Here is a 22759-nt window from a genome sequence, read left to right on the forward strand (position 1 = left end):
GCATCATCCGAAAATACATCACACAGTCCTAGACACTTGGGAAGTGTTCGACTTGTGATTTTGTGATATGAAATCCAGCATGTCTATCTTGTTTACTGTGTCATAATAAAATAATAATAATAATAATAATGGTGAATTCCCCCCAAACCTCTCCAGTATTTTTCTTTAGTCATGGGGGTTCTGTGTGACAAATATGGTCCAGGTCCATTGTCAGTGGGGGTCATAGTGTTCTGACTTGATGCAGGGTGAACTACAGCTCCCATCATGTGGAGTCAATCCCCCAAACCTCCCAGTATGTTTAATTGCTGCTCAGTTCTGCTCCGTTTGTTACGCAGACTGAGTTGAAAAGAGTCAGAAAGGGTTAAGGGAGAGGCAGTGGGTGGGATCATGCAAATTCCACCCCAATGGAGAGAGTAAGAAACACAGGGATGTCTGCGGTGGTGGAAACACATAAAATAGAGGATGAAATTGTCCCCAAATGAAAGCATTCCTTGGGTGGTGGGTCATGGTGTTTGGAGAGGACATTGGCAGGGTTTGGACTATATGTTCATGGTGCTCGCTATAACTTGAAATGTCATTGGAGGGATGCTTTTGGTGGCTCCTCAGCACTGTGGGTTATAGCTGTGGAAGTGGGCACCCCAGCCACATAACACACATACATATTTTCACTTTTATTATGTGTACTAGCTGTGCCCGGCCACACGTTGCTGTGGCAAAGTATGGTGGTATATATTACAGTAGAATTTCACTTATCCAACATTCGCTTATCCAATGTTCTGGATTATCCAACGCAGTCTGCCTTTTAGTAGTAAATGTTTTGTAGTCAGTGTTTTAAATTCATTGTGATATTTTGGTGGTAAATTTGTAAATACAGTAATTACTACATAGTATTACTGCGCATGGAACTACTTTTTCTGTCAAATTTGTTGTATAACATGATGTTTTGGTGCTTAATTTGTATAATGATTACCTAATTTGATGTTTAATAGGCTTTTCCTGAATCCCTTCTTATTATCCAACATATTCACTTATCCTGCCGGCCTGTTTATGTTGGATAAGTGAGACTCTACTGTATATTGATAATCTTATATTATCTGCTCAGAACTGGATTATCTGAGGCCCCTTCTTCACAGCTGTATAAAATGCACACTGAAGTGGATTATAGGGCAGTGTGGAGTCAAGACAATCCAGTTCAAAGCAGATAATATAAGATTATAAATGGGTTATATAGCTGTGTGGAAGGGCCTTGAGTCTACACTGCCATATAATCCAGTTCAAAGCAGATAATATAAGATTATAAATGGGTTATATAGCTGTGTGGAAGGGCCTTGAGTCTACACTGCCATATAATCCAGTGCAAATTAGATAATCTGCGGAAGAGGCCTAACTGTGCCTGTCTCTGGGCTGAGTAGGTTGCTAGGAGACCAAGTGGGCAGAGATTAGCCCTCTAAATGGCAGCAATTGGATAAAAACAATTATTAATTTCCCTCTAATTAGGACTTTATTTTTCTTTTCTTTTTGTTGTATCAACCTAGAGGCGTGGATGATGGGTTGTGTTGTCAAATTTCGAGGTTGGGGGGCCTGTAGTTTTGTTGTTTTGTGGGTCGCCGTGATGCCATCACTCATTTATATATATAGATAGATTAGGGATAATGCATAAAAGTGTAAATTTTGCAGTGCTGCAGAGGAAAAATACAAGAAAGTGTATATGTGTTCCTGTCTTGCTCAAGTGCCCAAAGGTATAGATATTCCTTAATCTCTGCTTAAAAAAGGAAGAGATAGTTGGGAAGATGCTGATGCAGCCGTTTTCATTCGGAGATGTCCCATTAAGTCCCGTTCCCTGCCTGCAAACCGCCAGGGATGTACAATTTGTATTGAAAAGAAGGGTGGAACTGACTGCGGCAAAGATAAACCAACATCTCAGGAAACACAATGCTACTCAAAGATGCGACTGGGGCTACCTCTATCCATCCCTTTTAAACTGGTTTCAGCATTTGCTTTCTACACAGATTAACATTTTAAAATTTTGGGTTGCTGTGAGTTTTGCTAAGCTGTGTAACCATGTTCCGGAAGCATTCTCTCCTGACGTTTCGCCCATATCTATGGCAGGCATCCTCAGAGGTTGTGAGGTCTGTTGGAAACTAGGCAAGAGGGGTTTATATACAGTAGAGTCTCATTTATCCAAGCCTCGCTTATCCAAGCCATTTTTGTAGTCAATGTTTTCAATATTGTTTTCAATGTTTTCAAATTCCCATCACTGGAATTTAACCATTGAGGGCTATAACCTCTTTCACAGAAATAGAACAAAGGGGAGAGGAGGGGGAGTAGCTTTATATGTCAAAAACAGTTACGTTGCAGAAGAAATGCAAGACTGTAATCCGGGAAACCAGCTTGAAAGCATCTGGATAAGAATCAAGGGAACCGGGACTCAAAAAGATCTTGTCGTGGGTGTCTACTACAGACCTCCGAGTCAGGATGAAGGACTTGATGAAGCCTTCTGTCAACAGCTGACCAAACAGGCACAAAGAAGAGATATAGTAGTCATGGGCGATTTCAATTATCCCGATATCTGCTGGAAAACAAACTCAGCCAAGAGTACAAAGTCCAACAAATTCCTCACTTGCCTTGCAGATAATTTTATGGTCCAGAAGGTAGAAGAGGCAACAAGGGGATCAGCAACTCTTGATCTAATCTTAACAAATGTGGAAGACCTGATCAATACAGTTGAAGTGGTTGGATCCTTAGGGGCAAGTGACCATGTGCTCCTGCAGTTTGCAATACAAAGGAATGCTGAAACTAAGACAAGTCAAACACGCATTCTGGACTTTAAGAGAGCTGACTTCCAAAAAATGAAGGAATTACTGAGCGGCATTCCATGGACGCCGATATTAAAAAACAAGGGAGTTAAGGATGGATGGGAGTTTTTCAAAAGTGAAATACTCAAGGCGCAAATGCAAACAGTGCCAACAAAGAAGAAAAATAAGACAAGTGCAAAGAAGCCAGAATGGATGTCCAAAGAACTTCTAACTGAGCTAAAGCTCAAAAGTGACATGCACAAGAAGTGGAAAAGGGGAGAAATCACCAAAGAAGAATTCAAACGTATAGCCAACTCCTGTAGGGAAAAGGTTCGCAAGGCTAAAGCGCAAAATGAGCTCAGGCTTGCCAGGGACATAAAAAACAACAAAAAAGGTTTTTTTGCTTATGTTGGTAGAAAAAGGAAGAAAAAGGAGGCGATAGGGCCACTGCAAGGAGTAGATGGGGTGATGGTGACAGGGGATAGGGAAAAGGCAGAACTGCTTAATGCCTTCTTTGCCTCGGTCTTCTCACAAAAAGAAAGCCATCTTCAACCTCAGCAACATGGAATGGACGAAGGATTGGGGGAAATCCAACCCCAAATAGGGAAACAAGTTGTCCAGGAACACCTGGCCACTCTAAACGAATTCAAGTCCCCAGGGCCAGATCAGCTACATCCAAGAGTATTGAAGGAACTAGCGGAAGTTATTTCAGAACCACTGGCAATCATCTTCGAGAGTTCTTGGAGAACAGGAGAAGTCCCAGCAGATTGGAGGAGGGCGAATGTGGTCCCTATCTTCAAGAAGGGAAAAAAGAACGACCCAAACAATTACCGTCCGGTCAGCCTCACATCAATACCAGGCAAGATTCTGGAAAAGATCATTAAGGAAGTGGTCTGCAAACACTTAGAAACAAATGCGGTCATTGCTAATAGTCAACACGGATTTACCAAAAACAAGTCATGCCAGACTAATCTGATCTCTTTTTTCGATAGAGTTACGAGTTGGGTCGATACAGGGAATGCCGTGGATGTAGCATATCTAGATTTCAGTAAGGCCTTCGACAAAGTCCCCCACGACCTTCTGGCAAACAAACTAGTAAAATGTGGGCTAGACAAAACTACGGTTAGGTGGATCTGTAATTGGCTAAGCGAACGAACCCAAAGGGTGCTCACCAATGCGTCGTCTTCATCATGGAAAGAAGTGACAAGTGGAGTGCCGCAGGGCTCCGTCCTGGGCCCGGTTCTGTTCAACATCTTTATTAACGACTTAGACGAAGGGTTAGAAGGCACGATCATCAAGTTTGCAGATGACACCAAACTCGGAGGGATAGCTAACACTCCAGAAGACAGGAGCAGAATTCAAAACGATCTTGACAGACTAGAGAGATGGGCCGAAACTAACAAAATGAAGTTCAACAGGGACAAATGCAAGATAGTTCACTTCGGCAGAAAAAATGGAATGCAAAGATACAGAATGGGGGACGCCTGGCTTGACAGCAGTGTGTGCGAAAAAGATCTTGGAGTCCTCGTGGACAACAAGTTAAACATGAGCCTACAATGTGATGCGGCAGCTAAAAAAGCCAATGGGATTTTGGCCTGCATCAATAGGGGAATAACGTCTAGATCCAGGGAAGTCATGCTCCCCCTCTATTCTGCCTTGGTCAGACCACACCTGGAATACTGTGTCCAGTTTTGGGCACCGCAGATGAAGGGAGATGCTGACAAGCTGGAAAGCGTCCAGAGGAGGGCAACTAAAATGATTAAGGGTCTGGAGAACAAGCCCTATGAGGAGAGGCTTAAAGAGCTGGGCATGTTTAGCCTGCAGAAGAGAAGGCTGAGAGGAGACATGATAGCCATGTACAAATATGTGAGGGGAAGTCATAGGGAGGAGGGAGCAAGCTTATTTTCTGCTGCCCTGCAGACTAGGACACGGAACAATGGCTTCAAAATACAGGAAAGGAGATTCCACCTGAACATCAGGAAGAACTTCCTCACTGTGAGGGCTGTTCGGCAGTGGAACTCTCTCCCCCGGGCCGTGGTGGAGGCTCCTTCTTTGGAGGCTTTTAAGCAGAGGCTGGATGGCCATCTGTCGGGGGTGCTTTGAATGCGATTTCCTGCTTCTTAGCGGGGGGTTGGACTAGATGGCCCTTGAGGTCTCTTCCAACTCTACTATTCTATGATTCTATGATTCTATGATTCTATGAATATACAGCAGAGTCTCACTTATCCAACACTCGCTTATCCAACGTTCTGGATTATCCAATGCATTTTTGTAGTCAATGTTTTCAATACATCATGATATTTTGGTGCTAAATTCATAAATACAGTAATTACTTCATAGCATTACTGCATATTGAACTACTTTTTCTGTCAAATTTGTTGTATAACATGATGTTTTGGTGCTTAATTTGTAAAATCATAACCTAATTTGATGTTTAATAGGCATTTCCTTAATCCCTCCTTATTATCCAAGATATTCGCTTATCCAAGCTTCTGCCGGCCCGTTTAGCTTGGATAAGTGAGACCCTACTGTATCTATTTTTATTTCTGAAATTTACCACTCTCGGCTTATACTGGAGTCAATGTTTTCCCAGTTTTTTGTGGTAAAATTAGGTGCCTCAGCTTATAGTCGGGTCAGCTTATACTCGAGTGTATACGGTAATTCTGTGAATGCAGGTGACAAAACATCACAGGTCAGTCTTCATTTCACCCGATAAGCCCTCAAGCCAGCAGTAGCCCAGTAAGCATGGAAGATGTATCTGACCATGGCTGGAAAGACCACATTTGTTTGACTTCTTAAGACCTCAAAGAAATTAAAATAATGAAGGAAAGGATATAGGAAAAGCAACAAGGATTGTCACGGCACATCCCTAGCAAGAATACATAATAAGCAGACGATTGCTACCGTTTCCCCGAAAATAAGACATCCCCTGAAAATAAGACCTAGTAGAGGTTTTGCTAAATTGCTAAATATAAGGCCTCCCCCGAAAGTAAGACCTAGCAAAGTTTTTGTTTGGAAGCATGCCCAATGAACAGAACACCAGAGCATGCAGGATTGGTAAATGTACGTACCATAGAGTGTTGTACATGGAAATAATTGTAGTAACAAGAAATTCTTGATAGGATTCAGTTTGTCTGGTCTCTATTTCTAAGCCGAAGAGCCGGCGTTGTCCATAGACACCTCCAAGGTCATGTGGCCAGCATGACTGCAAGGAGTGCCGTTACCTTCCCGCCGGAGCGGTACCTATTGATCTACTCACATTGGCATGTTTTTGAACAGTTTGTCTGGTTATGCTGGTTTGTGATAACTACTGTACAGTATATAATAAATGTTCATTTTTTTGTTCAACAATAAATGTGAATTCTTCTTCATGGAAAACTAAGACATTCCCTGAAAATAAGACCTAGTGCATCTTTAGGAGCAAAAATTAATATAAGACACTGTCTTATTTTCAGGGAAACACGGTAACTCCTGATGGATATTAGGTGCTGCGATACCGGCTAAACAGTATAATTTCTCAATTGGTTTAGGGCAGGGGTCCCCAAACTAAGGCCCGGGGGCCGGATGCGGCCCTCCGAGGTCATTTACCTGGCCCCCGCCCTCAGTTTTATAATATAATATATTGTATATACATATAATATTGATAATATTATTATAATGTAATACAATATAACACTAATAATAATACCATATAATAATATTAATTATGTATTCTTTATCTATATATAAAAGAGTGATGGCATCACGGCGACCCACAAAATAACAAAACCACAGGGCCTGCAACCTCGAAATTTGACAACACAACCCATCATCCACGCCTCTAGGTTGATACAACAAAAAGAAAAGAAAAATAAAGTCCTAATTAGAGAGAGAGGAATAATTGCTTTTATCCAATTGCTGCCAGTTAGAAGGCTAAGCTCCTCCAACTTGGTCTCCTAGCAACCCAATAAAAAAAATAAAAAACACTAAAAATTAATACAATAAAATACTATAATAACAGAAAATAACTAAAAATAATACAAGAAAATAATAAAATATAATAAATAAAAATATAACTTACAATAGAATTAATAAAAAATTGCAAATAACGTCAAATAAAAATTACACAACAATTTTTAACCAATACCACCACCACTTTGCCACAGCAATGTGTGGCTGGGCACAGCTAGTTACATATAATATTACTAATAATATTATAGTATAGTGGTATAGTTCAATAAAGTAATATATAATGCTAATATTGTGCTATGCTAATAATATAATATATTGTATGTACATATAATTTGAAAGCCACTCTGAGTCCCCTTTGGGGTGAGAAGGGTGTGATACAAATGTAGTAAATAAATGCAGTAAATAAATAAATAATAAATAAATACATTTTAGACTTAGGCGCGCCCAAAGTCTGAAATGACTTGAAGGCACACAACAACAACAACAACAACAACAACCCTAATTAACTTGACTATCTCATTGGCCAGAAGCAGAAGCACACTTCCCATTGAAATCCTGATAAATGTATGTTGGTTAAAATTATTTTTATTTTTAAATATTGTATTGTTATTTCATTGTTCTTCTTCTTGTTATTTTTGCACTACAAATAAGACATGTGCAATGTGCATCAGAATTTGTTTGTATTTTTTTTTCCAAATGATAATTTGGCCCCTCAACAGTCTGAAGGATTGTGGTCCGGCCCTCGGCTTAAAAAGTTTGGGGACCCCTGGTTTAGGGCATATACATCCTGTGATGATGTGGCATGTCTTATTAAGAGCATATCCACTGTTTTAACGTGTTGAGAGGTATTCCACACTGGGGATACGTATTCAGCAGAAGAGTAGCAAAGCACAAGGGCGGATGTCCTCACTGTATCTGGTTGTGATCCCCAGGTTATGCCAGTCAGCTTCTGTATGATATTATTTCTAGCACTCACGTTTTGCTTGATATTCAAACAAATCAGGGCACGGTCCAGAGTAATTCCCAGATATTTTGTTGTGCTGCAATGCTCCAATGAGATTCCAAGTAATCCTCAGAGCTTGAGATGCTTGTCTGTTCATAAGATGAAAAGCACATGTCTGTGTTTTGGGTGGATTAGGAATCACTTGGTTTTCCCTGTAACAGGCAGTAAGAGCCCCTAAAGCTTTGGAGAGTTTGTTCAGCCATTTCAAAGCTTGAGCGGTGATGGCACGATCGTCAGCATAGATGAAACTCCCTGTCCCTTCTGGCAGTGGCTGGTCATTTGTGTGAATGTTAAACATGGATGGAGCAAGCACGCTCTCCTGAGGCAGGCCGTTCTTCTGTTTCTGACCCTGGGACTCAACAAACAAGCTCCCGTTTCGTAGCTGATTTTCTCAAAAGCAGCTGAAAACGAATCAGTACTGTTTTTGTAAAACAGGGACAGTTACAAGCAATGGAAGAACCATGTCCAAGCTATACAATGGAAAGGAAATGAGTCATTCCATGTATGTATTCTCCTTTTCACACATGCATATGACCATTGGTTGGAGCATTAATAAATTGATTGATTGATTGATTGATTTATATATACAGTAGAGTCTCACTTATCCAAGCTAAACGGGCCGGCAGAAGCTTGGATAAGTGAATATCTTGGATAATAAGGAGGGATTAAGAAAAAGCCTATTAAACATCAAATTAGGTTAGGTTAATTAAGCACCAAAACACCATGTTCTACAACAAATTTGACAGAAAAAGCAGTTCAATAAGCAGTAATGTTATGTTGTAGTTACTGTATTTACAAATTTAGCACCAAAATATCACAATATATTGAAAACATTGACTACAAAAATGGCTTGGATAATCCAGAAACTTGGATAAGCGAGGCTTGGATAAGTGAGACTCTACTATCATTTATATCTATATTGGTCCAAGATAATAATAGAAATAATTATAAATTTTCACTATTATTATTGCATTTTATTGTTGCATATAACTGCAAGTACAGTAGAGTCTCGCTTATCCAATGTAAACGGGCCGGTAGAAAAGTCTATTAAACATCAAATTAGGTTATGATTATACAAATTAAGCACCATAGCATCAAGTTATACAACAAATTTGACAGAAAAGGTAGTTCAATACACAGTAATGCTATGTTGTAATTACTGTATTTAGGAATTTAGCACCAAAATATCACCATGTATTGAAAACATTGACTATAAAAATGCGTTGGATAATCCAGAACGTTGGATAAGTGGGTGTAGGATAAGTGAGACTCTACTGTATCTCCCATCTTGTAAGTATGCATTTGGTTCCAGTCTAGTTTTTTAGTTTATTGTTGTCCTTTTAAATTCTGTTCCTCGCTTCTGATATATTTGCTACCTGAATTTGAACCCAGGACCCTTGAGGGGCAATTGAGTACTGTAGATAAGTTTGGCCTGGACTTTCAACCAAGTCCACCAACGGCTGAGCTGTTTTGGGAAAGAATGTGGACACATTCAGCTCTGGAAACTAAACTGAAAGCAAGCTTTCCCCCCAAAGCTCCAGCCTGGCAATCTCTTCCTCCCTCGAGATCACAGTCCCAGATGAAACTCCCTGGTGTTGCAGAGGGGACGGACACCTTTATATGCTGCCTGGAGGTGTCCAACTGTTTATGAGACAGAAAAAACAGTGAGGTGTCCTGATGATTTATGACTCGGCGCCCAGGGCTTCCTAAAATTGTGGCCATGAGCTCCGGTGACTCAGCTGGAAACTCCTTTTTCACAAGCCAAGTTCCTGGCATTGCAAGGCAAAGGAATTACACTTTGTGATCAGACAGGCTCAGGCTTCTTTTAGTCATTTCCCTTTCATCTTCCTTGGAGGCAGGTCTGAGGTATAGATTTAAGGCCAGACTAATAGAAACACCCTCCAAGCAATTTGTTGATGGGTGCCTTCAACTCAACAGCCACTTCTAGTGACTCTTCTGGGTTTTTTTTGGTCAGATCTATGCAGACAGGGCTCGCATTTGCCTTTCGCTGGGGCTGAGAGAGTGTAACCTGCCCAAGACCATCCAGTGGGTTTTTAGGGCTGAGACGGGCTTCAGAATTCTAATCCAACGCTGCAACCATCAAGGGGAGATCAAAAGGAATCACAAATCCTTCGATTTGTGAAAATGCCATTGTTTGGGAGAATCCTACCCTGTTTCCCCTAAAATAAGACATCCCCAGAAAATAAGACCTAGTAGAGGTTTTGCTGAATTGCTAAATATAAGGCCTCCCCCAAAAGTAAGACCTAGGAAAGTTTTTGTTTGGAAGCATGCCCGCCAAACAGAACACCAGAGCATGCAAGATTGGTAAATGTACGTACCACAGATTGTTGTACATGGAAATATTGGTAGTAACAAGAAATTCTTGATAGGATTCAGTTTGTCTGGTTATGCTGGTTTGTGATGACAACTACTGTACAGTATATAATAAATGTTCATTTTTTTGTTCAACAATAAATGTGAATTCTTCTTCATGGAAAAATAAGACATCCCCTGAAAATAAGACCTAGCGCATCTTTGGGAGCAAAAATTAATATAAGACACTGTTTTATTTTCGGGGAAACACGGTAGCCCAAAAGCGTGGTTTAGGTAGTGTACAGAGGGACGAGATTTAAGAGTTTGAACGGCAGCCTCCCATACTCCAGCCCGAAAAATTTGGCAGTCATCTTCCACCGCTCTCTTGTTGCATTCCGAAGGCTTACCCTGGAGATGAAACTAAAGGACTTGAGCAAACACACAAAATGCCAGGGTACAAAAGAAACCAAAGAAATCTGGATGGAAAATATGAGGATGACAGCTGTTGACAACGTAGAGCAGAACTTTGAAGGCCTGGTGATAGAGAATAAGCTCTTCGTGTCTGTAAAGAGTTTTGAGGAATTTCTTCAGGTGCTGCCTCCAAATGGCCATTTAGGGCTTTCTATCCCAGCTGTGGCTCACGAGGACACTAAGGTTGGTGTAAGGGCATAGATGACCACCAAAAAGAACCACAGTTACAGGTAAGCAACTCTTATTCCTTTTTCACATTCAGCATGCCACCTCCCAACTATAAGATATGTGTTCCAGACCTTTTGCCCTTCTCTGAACACTTTTAGAAATCCAAACTATAAAATGAGGTGACAATGGGGGAGCACGGAGGCAGCAATTCGTAAGATTTGGGAAGGAAAAGCCTCAGAAAGAGCAGCAAGACAGCGATCAGGAGCAGATCGTAGCCTTGATTTATGAATTAGTCTCCTGTTTTAATATTGTATGCTTTATGTCGATTTTATCGATTGTTTTACTGATAATTGAGGTTTTATTGGTATACAGTAGAGTCTCACTTATCCAAGCCTTGCTTATCCAAGCTTCTGGATTATCCAAGCAATTTTTGTAGTCAATGTTTTCAATATATCATGATATTTTGGTGCTAAATTCATAAATACAGTAATTACAACATAACATTACTGCGTATTGAACTACTTTTTTTTGTCAAATTTGTTGTATAACATGACGTCCTGGTGCTTAATTTGTAAAATCATAACCTAATTTGATGTTTAATAGGCTTTTCCTTAATCCCTCCTTATTATCCAAGATATTCGCTTATCCAAGCTTCTGCCGGCCTGTTTAGCTTGGATAAGTGAGACTCTACTGTAATTGTTTTATTGTTGTATCATTGATATTTGATTGTTTTATTGGGCTAGGCCCCATGTAAGCTGCCCCGAATCCCTTCGGGGAGATAAAAATAAAGTTATTATTATTATTATTATTATTATTATTGACACAATGACGTTGTATGACACAGCAAACAAGATAGATATGCTGGATTTCGTTTCACAAAACCACAAGTCGAACACTTCCCAAGTGTCTAGGACTGTGTGATGTATTTTCAGATGATGCGTGCAGATCCCAGCAGGGTGGCCTTTTGCAGTTGGCAGATCTTGATTTTGTCAATGTCTATTGTTTCCAAATGCCGGCTGAGATCTTTTGGCACGGCACCCAGTGTGCCCATCACCACCGGGACCACCTGCACTGGTTTCTGCCAGAGTCTTTGAAGTTCAATCTTGAGGTCCTGATAGCGGCTGAGTTTTTCCTGTTGTTTTTCATCAATGCGACTGTCACCTGGGATGGCAACATCAATGATCCAAACCTTGTTCTTTTCCACAACTGTGATGTCTGGTGTGTTGTGTTCCAGAACTTTGTCAGTCTGGATTCGGAAATCCCACAGTATCTTTGCGTGCTCATTTTCCAATACTTTTGCAGGTTTGTGATCCCACCAGTTCTTTGCTGCTGGCAGGTGGTACTTGAGGCATAAGTTCCAATGGATCATTTGGGCCACACAGTTGTGCCTCTGTTTGTAGTCTGTCTGTGCAATTTTCTTACCGCAGCTGAGGATATGATCAATGGTTTCGTCAGCTTCCTTGCACAGTCTGCATTTTGGGTCATCAGCTGATTATTATTAGTATTTCATCTCGATAATTTTCCAAGATGCCGAGCTTTTGCTGAAACCCAGAAACTGGAGAATTGGACCCAAATAGACTGGTTTGTTTATTTCAATGAGATGGATGTTCTGGTCCATTTCACCTTGTGGACCAGAGATGTCCTTTCAACCAACGTTGACCCTCATGTCACTTACAACTTGGATAATGTTGCTTTCTGATAATAAACTGCTTCTGCCCGTTTCCCTATGTGCAACAAATAACTGCAGAGCAACTAGAGGCACCAGTTTCAAGGGATTGGCAACTAAAGGCGAGGCGGAGGAAGGCGAAGAAATATTTCTGGCGAGAAGGAGGCCCCTGGAGTTGAAGAGGACAAAGGCAGAGATTCACAGGCACATCAAAGGCCGAGGGAAGATTAGTGCGGATGGCTCGAATTCCACTGGAAACAAGAAACCCTTCTTGCAGCTGCCTCCGCCGCTGGTCGCAGCAGCTGCCACACAATAGGAGCGGCTGGCGCTGCCGTTGCTGGCCGCCCCGGACCACGGGACCAAACGGTGGCCATGAAAGGCCCCTGGGACGGCCTATAAAACAGCCTTTTCTGCCTCCTGTCTCTCGCATTAGACACAGACAGAGCCGGCCTCGTTGGCAACGAGGAGCAGGCCAAAATGCGGGCCTCTCCTTCCAAATTAGCACAATAGTCCTCGGCCTCACCAACCCAATGACTGTTTGTAAAGGAAACTTGTGAAACAGAACATGCGCCACTTATTTTCTGCGATACATTTGTGATACAGTCCCAGTCAATCCCGTCATCCCACTTTTCCAGCTGTACTGAAAATGTCCCGGTTTCTCTCCATCTTTTCCCCTATTGTCCCCATCTCAATTTCAGAGATGCTTTCAAAGCACGTTTCTCTCTCCAGCTCCTACTTTCCCCCCTTGTCTTCAGCTTGCTTCCATTGCTGTTCAAAGTGCAAAAGTATTTTGCTGTCAATGAAATGGGGAGAGGGATTGCCAAATGGTTCGGGACCTGCCTATCTTCGTGACCACGTCTTCCGCATGAACCTACGCGATCTAGAAGATCTTCTGGGGAGGCCCTTCTCTTGTGTCCATCTTCCTCACAGGTACAGGCTGTGGCGCAGGCTGGAGAGCAAGCCAGCTGTAACCAGCTGCAATGAATCACTCTAACCAGGTCATGCGTTCGAGGCCCGCTTGGAGCCTATGTTTGTTTTGTCTTGTCTTTGTTCTATGTTAAAAGGCATTGAATGTTTGCCTATATGTGTAATGTGATCCGCCCTGAGTCCCCTTCGGGGCGAGAAGGGCGGAATATAAATGCTGTAAATCAGGGGTCCTCAAACTTTTTAAGCCGAGGGCCGGTCCACAATCCTTCAGACTGTTGAGGGGCCGAATTATCATTTGGAAAAAAAACCCGAATGAATTCCTATGCACATATCTTATTTGTAGTGCAAAACAACAACAATAACAATGAAAGACCAATACAATATTTAAAAATGAAAATAATTCTAACCAACATAAACCTATCAGGATTTCAATAGGAAGTGTGGGCCTGCTTCTGGCCAATGAGATAGTCAGGTTAATTAGGATTGTTATTGTTGTTGTGTGTCTTCAAGTCATGTCAGACTTTGGGCGAGCCGAAGTCCAAATTTATTTATTTATTCATTTACTGCATTTATTTACTACATTTATATCCCACCCTTCTCACCCCGAAGGGAACTCAGAGCAGCTGTATGTACATACAATATATTATATTATTAGCATAGCACAATATTAGCATTATATATTACTATATTGAACTATACCACTTTACTGTAATATTATATGTAATATATAACATATAATTAATATTATTATATTATATTATTGTTAGTTTTGTATTGTATAAAATGATAATATTATCAATATCATATGTATATACAATATATTATATTATTAAAACTGATATAAAAATATATTATAAATGAGGGCGGGGGCCAGGTAAATGACCTTGGAGGGCCGCATCCGGCCCCCGGGCCTTAGTTTGGGGACCCCTGCTGTAAATAATAAATAAAATAATACAGCTGGTGGGGACGAGAGCACCTCTCAGCTGTGGCCCCCCGACTCTGGAACTAACTCCCCAGGGAGATTGGGCTAGCACCCTCCTTATCCACCTTCCCAAAAGAATTAAAGACCTGGATGTTCCGTCGTGCTTCTGAATGGACAGTCATTTGATAAAGGCAAAGGTTTCCCCTGACATTAAGTCCAGTCGTGTCTGACTCTGGGGGTTGCTGCTCATCTCTATTTCTAAGCCGAAGAGCTGGCATTGTCCAGACACCTCCAAGGTCATGCTGGTCATGACTGCAAGGAGCGCCGTTACCTTCCCGCCGGAGCGGTACCTATTGATCTACTCACATTGCCATGTTTTCAAACTGCTAGGTTGGCAGGAGCTGGAGCTAACAGCGGGCGCTCACTGCGCTCCCAGGATTTGAACCTGGGACCTTTCGGTCTGCAAGTTCAGCAGCTCAACGCTTTAACACACTTTGCCACTGGGGCTCCTCATTTGATAACCATGATCATGCACTTTAGTTATCAACCTACTACTTTTAGTTTACCCACCCATGAAGATGACAAACTGTGTCTGGTTCCCAGTTGATATTATTTATTGTTACAATATTGCTGTTTTTATCCTATTTTTATATTGTGAATTAATTTTTATGTATTTTTATTGTCTTCTTAGCACTTTCTCTTCCTATTTATCCTACCCCACATTATCCCAGCCAACTCTGACACTGTCCATGCAATTTATTAAAAGGCCTTGAAGTCGTGTAACTTCTTAGGCCCGACCCCCTTTTTTATCCATAGTGGTTGATGTTTGCATTAGAGTAGAGTCTCACTTATCCAACACTCGCTTATCCAACGTTCTGGATTGTCCAATGCATTTTTGTAGTCAAGGTTTTCAATACATCATGTTATTTTGGTGCTAAATTTGTAAATACAATAATTACTACATAGCATTACTGCGTATTGAACTACTTTTTCTGCCAAATTTGTTGTCTAACATGATGTTTTGGTGCTTCATTTGTAAAATCATAACCTAATTTGATGTTTAATAGGCTTTTCCTTAATGCCTCCTTATTATCCTTTGATGTTTAATTGTTGTGGGTTTGATTTACCTGCCCATTCTAAAATAGCTCCATTGTTGATGCGTTGCCATTATTACATTGCACTTTATTGTCCATTTTAGCTGTGAAACTACCTCTCCCCATTTCGGAATATTCTGCACTTTGGCCTAGATCTATGAATCAGTCTCCTGTTTTTAACATTTTATGCTGCATGTTGATTTTAATGACTATTTTATTGATGCTGATGTTTTTATTGTTGGGATAATTGTGTTATTGTTCTGTTATTGTTATTATACTGTTGTATCGGGCAAGGCCCCATGTAAGCCGCCCCGAGTCCCTTCGGGGAGATGGGGCGGGGTATAAAAATAAAGTTGTTATTATTATTATTGTATGCTATGTTTGATTGATTATTTTATTTGATTGTTGCATTTTTGTTTTTAGTTTATTGATATGTATTTTAAACTATTTTACTTTTGTCTCTGTTTGGGCTGCGTTCCATGTTAGCTGCCTCGAGTCCCCTTGGGGAGATGGTGGCGGGATAGAAAATAAAGTAATATTATTATTATGTTGGGCCTTGCCCCATGTAAGCCGCCTCAAGTCCCATTGGGGAGATGGTGGTGGGATATAAAAATAAAATTATTATTATCATCTTTCCCTTCCTTTATCAAAGGTAAACCGCTGCAGTGACTTCAAGTATATGTCTTTTTCCTATGGAAGTCATAGGGAGGAGGGAGCAAGCTTGTTTTCTGCTGCCCTGCAGACTAGGACACGGAACAATGGCTTCAAACTACAGGAAAGGAGATTCCACCTGAACATCAGGAAGAACTTCCTCACTGTGAGAAAGGCTGTTCGGCAGTGGAACTCTCTCCCCCGGGCTGTGGTGGAGGCTCCTTCCTTGGAGGCTTTTAAGCAGAGGCTGGATGGCCATCTGTCGGGGGTGCTTTGAATGCGATTTCCTGCTTCTTGGCAGGGGGTTGGACTGGATGGCCCGTGAGGTCTCTTCCAACTCTACTATTCTATGGTTCTATGACCTGTTTCTCTCTTGAACATGCTCTAATGTGACCTGGCCACACATGTCCCATATTTCATCTGTGGAACGTGGAAGAAAATGACTTTATCCTAACCACCAATGGCAAAAGGATCTGACAGCAAGGCATTTCTAAGGGCTGTCTACCCAACTTCTAGGGAGCCCCGGTGGCGGAGTGCGTTAAAGCACTGAGCTGGAGACCGAAAGGTCCCAGGTTCAAATCCCGGGAGCGGAGTGAGCGGCCGCTGTTAGCTCCAGCTCCTGCCAACCTAGCAGTTCGAAAACATGCCAATGCGAGTAGATCAATAGGTACCGCTCCGGCGGGAAGGTAACGGCGCTCCATGCAGTCATACCGGCCACGTGACATTGGAGTTGTCAACGGACAACACCGGCTCTTCAGCTTAGAAATGGAGATGAGCACCAACCCCCAGAGTCAGACACGACTGGACTTAACATCAGAGGAAAACCTTTACCTTTTTTTACCCAACTTCTGCTCCAGGAAGAAGTGAGACATAACTATTATTATTAGCTACATTGATATCCCGCCCTTCTCAATCCGAAAGGGACTCAAGTTATATGTACATACAATAAATTATATTATTAGTATAGCACAATATAAGCATTATATAATTATATATTACTATATTGTACTATACCACAATATTGCAATATTAGTAATATTACATTTATTACATAGGGGTATAGCGTCTAGATCCAGGGAAGTCCTGCTCCCCTCTATTCTGCCTTGGTCAGACCACACCTGGAATCACACTGTGTCCAATTCTGGGCACCACAGTTGAAGGGAGATGTTGAGAAGCTGGAAAGCGTCCAGAGGAGGGCAACTAAAATGATTAAGGGTCTGGAGAACAAGCCCTATGAGGAGCGGCTTAAAGAACTAGGCATGTTTAGCCTGCAGAAGAGAAGGTTGAGAGGAGACACGATAGCCATGTACAAATACATGAGGGGAAGTCATAGGGAGGAGGGAGCAAGATTGCTTTCTGCTGCCCTGCAGACTAGAACGCGGAACAATGGCTTCAAACTACAGGGAAGGAGATTCCACCTGAACATCAGGAAGAACTTCCTCACTGTGAGAAAGGCTGTTCACCAGTGGAACTCTCTCCCCCGGACTGTGGTGGAGGCTTTTAAGCAGAGGCTGGATGGCCATCTGTCGGGGGTGCTTTGAATGCGATTTCCTGCTTCTTGGCAGGGGGTTGGACTGGATGGCCCATGAGGTCTCTTCCAACTCTACTATTCTATGATTCTATACTATAAAGATACAAATACAGTAGAGTCTCGGTTATCCAAGCCTCGCTTATCCAACCTTCTGGATAATCCAAGCCATTTTGTAGTCAATGTTTTCAATATATGGTGATATTTTGGTGCTAAATTCGTAAATACAGTAATTACAACATAACATTACTGCATATTGAACTACTTTTTTGTCAGATTTGTTGTATAACATGATGTTTTGGGGCTTCATTTGTAAAATCATAACCTAATTGGATGTTTAATAGGCTTTTCCTTAATCTCTCCTTATTATCCAAGATATTCGCTTATCCAAGCTTCTGCCAGCCCGTTTAGCTTGGATAAGTGAGACTCTACTGTATAATAGTGTATTTTTATTATATTGTATTATATTATATTATCAATATTATATGTATATACAATATATTATTAGTACAGTATGAGTATTATATATATTACTAGCTGTGCCCGGCCACGCGTTGCTGTGGCAAAGTGGTGGTGGTATTGGTTAAAAATTGTTGTGTAATTTTTATTTGACGTTATTTGCATTTTTTATTAATTTTATTGTAAGTTATATTTTTATTTATTATATTTTATTATTTTCTTGTATTATTTTTAGTTATTTTCTGTTATTATAGTATTTTATTGTATCAATTTTTAGTGTTTTTTATTGGGTTGCTAGGAGACCAAGTTGGAGGAGCTTAGCCTTCTAACTGGCTGGATAAAAGCAATTATTTCTCTCTCTCTAATTAGGACTTTATTTTTCTTTTCTTTTTGTTGTATCAACCTAGAGGCGTGGACGATGGGTTGTGTTGTCAAATTTCGAGGTTGGGGGGCCTGTAGTTTTGTTGTTTTGTGGGTCGCCGTGATGCCATCACTCTTTTATATATATAGATTATATTGACATAGGACAGAGTTATATTAACTATGCCATTTATAGCATGGGCTCCCAGTTCTGCAGCTTTGAAAATAGGCCTTGGGGTAAGGTGAAGGAATCTTGGGGTAAGAGCAGTCCCATGAAAATTGGTGTCTATGTATATCCCCTTATTCGGCAGGCTTTCAGTGCTCTACTGTATGCAACTGTGGTTGGAGCAGAGCATATCCTCAGAGAGATTGCATGGGCTTGCCATCTGTTTTATCACAAGGAGGTCGTTCCTAGGCCTAAGGTTTTGGTCCTGGGAAAGCCCTGACCTGGTAATCCTCTTTGTGTCCCGACTTTTCTCTAAGGAGGTAAACATCCAAAACCCAAGCAGCGAGAGGGAAAGGGGGACACTACGGAAACCCAGAGGTCAAGTGAAGTTCAATGATTACTAGAAGGGGGAAATTCAGGCTAAATTGATAACTTAGGAAAACTCATAGAAATACATTGTTCTTTATCTGTGCTTACCTACTGACCTGAATTCAATTCACCTGTTGATTTATGGCAGACCCTTTAGTTTCAGTGTTTTCTTAGTTAAGGAATACTCGGTTCCTGCCTCCAAAGCACAGCCTGGCGATCATCTGCAGGCTCTCATCCAAGTCCTAACCAGGGTTGGCCTGGCTTAGATTTCAAGATCAAACAGCATCTGGTTGCATCGGTATGGACACAGGGAGCACTACCACCTCTCTCACAACCTTGCAAACAATAACCCTATATAAGTAAAAGACAAAGCCATAACAGTCTGGATCGGTTCTTGCAGTTGGGAGCTCAAGCTTTCCTAGACTGAGTTGCCTCCTTTTTTCCTTCTGAGTTTAGAATTAAATACAGTAGAGTCTCACTTATCCAAGCTAAATGGGCCGGCAAAAGCTTGGATAAGCGAATATCTTGGATAACAAGGCGGGATTAAGGAAAAGCCTATTAAACATCAAAGTACGTTATGATTTTACAAATTAAGCACCAAAACATGTTACACAACAAATTTGACAGAAAAAGTAGTTCAATATGCAGTAATGTTATGTTGTAATTACTGTATTTATGAATGTAGCACCAAAATATCATGATATATTGAAAACATTGACTACAAAAATGGGTTAGATAATCCAGAGGCTTGGATAAGTGAGACTCTACTGTAATTACAATTCAGTTACTCGTAAACATATTTATATGACCTGAAAAGAAATCAAGAGAGCCAAAAACTCAAAACTTTTCATCCAGTGCACTGTGGTGCAATATTTGTAAATATTTTAAATGCCAATCAGCGTTAGTCTTGAGAAATATGGAAAACATTCCCAACACACAGAATGTAGTTACTTTTGATGGTGGTGGAGTAAAGCTTTTATTAATTACCCCAAAATCGTTTTCAAAACTCTTGACCTTTTTAGCTCTCATCCATCCAAATGAATCCGGATTGCATTTTTACTTACCCCACTAGATTACTCTGTTAGACCAGTTTCTCTGAAAACATATTTAGATCTACACAATAAATCGCAGCAACTACAACTCCCAAATGACAAAATCATTTACAGTAGAGTCTTGCTTATCCAACGTAAACGGGCCGGGAGAATGTTGGATAAGCAAATATGTTGGATAATAAGGAGAGATTAAGGAAAAGCCTATTAAACATTAAATTAGGTTATGATTTTACAAATTAAGCACCAAAACATCATGTTATACAACAAATTTGACAGAAAAAGTAGTTCAATACAAAGTAATGCTATGTAGTAATTACTGTATTTACGAAATTAGCACCAAAATATCACGATGTATTGAAATCATTGATTACAAAAAAGCATTGGATAATCCAGAACGTTGGATAAGCGAGTCTTGGATAAGTGAGACTCTACTGTACCAGTATTCAAATTTGGGCATATCGGGTATTTGTGCCAAATCTGGGGCCAGTGAATGAAAATATATCTTGCATATTAGATATGTACATGACAATATGAATCACACTAATGGAGAGAGTAAGGAACACTGGAATGTCTGTGGAGGAAAAATAGAAAATCTAGCAAAATTACAGTTATGAAGTTGCAATGAAAATAATATGGTGGGGGTAACCACAACATGAGGAACCGTATTATTTAATTACTATATTACTGCTCAAAATGGGATTTTATTCTGTTTACATTTTCTTATTGATGTTGCTTGACCTGTTTGTATGTATTTTATCTTGTTTTATTGTTTATCTGGGCTTGGCCCCATGTTAGTCGCCCCAAGTCCCTGCGGGGAGATGGAGGCGGGGTATAAAAATAAAGTTATTATTATCGACATAAAGACATATTCTGACACAGCAAACAAGATCTATATGCTGGATTTCATATAACAAAATCACAAGTCGAACACTTCCCAAGTGTTTAGGACTGTGTGATGTATTATTTTGTTGTTGTTGTTATATACGGTGCTTCCAGACCAGGATACCTAAACCTCCAGATGTTATGTTTCCTGAAGGGCTGAGGGTTTCCCATTCCCATTCCTGACCTAAACATAATGGCCCCTAATGCTATCCATTCAAATGCATTGTGTGATTCAATAGTGGAATATCAGAGGGTTACAATAAAAAACACTGCTTTGTACAGCAGTAAATCTTGTCAATCAAAAGGTTGACAGTTCAAAGCCCGGATCAGGGAGAACTCCAGGCCTGTAGCCCAGCTTCTGCCCATCTAGCGGTTTGAAAGCAAAATGTAAGTAGATAAATAGGTACTGCTTAAAAGTGCGGATGTATTAACCCATAAGGAAATGCCAGAAAAATACTGCTGATTCGATCAAGGAGTTTACAAACAAAGCTCTTTGGCAGGGAGTGACAGATTATCCATTATGAATCACAGTATTGGTAAGCAATTTGCATTAGGGATGGGGAAATGGATCAACCAATTCTCCCGCTACTTGGTTGAAACCTCTGGAAATTGTAGTGTTTGTTTCATTAGGTCCCCAAACCTTCAGTCACCAAATCTAGCATAAAAATATACTCAAGCAACAATCATTCTCATCATGCTTAAGGGACCAGGGAGATGCTTTTCCATCATATTCAAGCCTTGGCAAAAACATCAAACTAGCAGCATCACTTTCTTTTTTCCGCTGAGCAACTCGTCACGGGCAAATTTAATGAATGTTATAATTGTCATTATGCAGCGTGTCATCCTCTAGGGAATCTGACCGAGAAAGGGCAGCCTCAAAGAGGCTCACAACTCTTAGCCTAAAGCTACAGACCCAGGTGTTTTACTACACGAGAGAAAATCACATCTTAATTATAGGTCTGGCACTGAAGCAGCCATCCCAGTAAACATTTCACATTTATATTTGTGAGGACACTTCCTGTTCCTTGGGAATACTTATGCGGTCTTCACTGAAATCAACAGATTTCAAAGCAGTTGTGATGTACCTGGGATTTAAAAAAACCCATCAGCTTACAGTTGGGAAGTTAAACCTTGGTAGTAAGATTGAGATATTTACATTCACAATGATCTTGCAGGATTGCGAGTTGAAAACACTTTCTGAATAGACATATAGCAAATCATGGAGCTTTGTGGCAGCCAAACAAGCAAACAAGTGCCCTTACCAAATCTTGACTCCAATAAGTCTAAAGACACACTGATGTTTACATTTTACTTTCCGCACCCTAACACTCCAAATTTACAATCCATTTATTTTAGATTGTATTATATTCTTCAAGCTGATGAAATGCAATATTTTACGAATACGTACCAATGAGATTGCTTTCTTTCCATGTGTGAGAAGCTGCAAGATGTTTATCCAGGAGGGTGGGCATTACAATCTATTTTATGATGTTTCAATATTCAATTTGGAACAGGAAACTATGACTTGGGACTGCAGAGATACATTCATACAACAGCAATTCCCTTATGGACAGGAGACCCATTTAATCACTAGTGCGACTAGTATTGGACCTAAGGAACTATTGAGGGCCCTTCCAGACATGTCCTCTATCTCAGGATCCGATCCCAGGTTTTGTTTATCCCATATATATCTGGCAGCGCGGACTCATATTGTCTGGTTTAAAGCAGAAAACCTGGGATCAGATCCTAGGATATAGGGCCTGTCAGGAAGGGCCTTGAGCTTTCCTTTCACTGGATTTTTAAAATCCAGAACAAAGCATAAAGACAGCAATATATTACAAACATTTACAGAAGTAGTCCATAGGCAAATCATACACCAAGTGATATGAGCTAAATCCAAGCCCGGTCCCACCTAAAGCAGATTTATGGAACTGAATAAAACATGCTGGTCAACACAAAAATCAATTAAACTTTAGTTAGGG

The 22759-nt window shown here is 40.6% G+C and overlaps 1 long non-coding RNA gene across 1 annotated transcript in view; it reads left to right on the forward strand.

Annotated features, from left to right (window-relative positions):
• The window catches only part of LOC134293218 (uncharacterized), a 171062-nt gene that overhangs the window by 126735 nt on the left and 21568 nt on the right, over positions 1 to 22759 (forward strand). The window lies entirely within an intron of this gene.

The sequence above is a fragment of the Anolis carolinensis genome, unplaced genomic scaffold, assembly GCF_035594765.1.
Source record: "Anolis carolinensis isolate JA03-04 unplaced genomic scaffold, rAnoCar3.1.pri scaffold_7, whole genome shotgun sequence".
In the NCBI taxonomy this organism is placed as follows: Eukaryota; Metazoa; Chordata; class Lepidosauria; order Squamata; family Dactyloidae; genus Anolis; species Anolis carolinensis.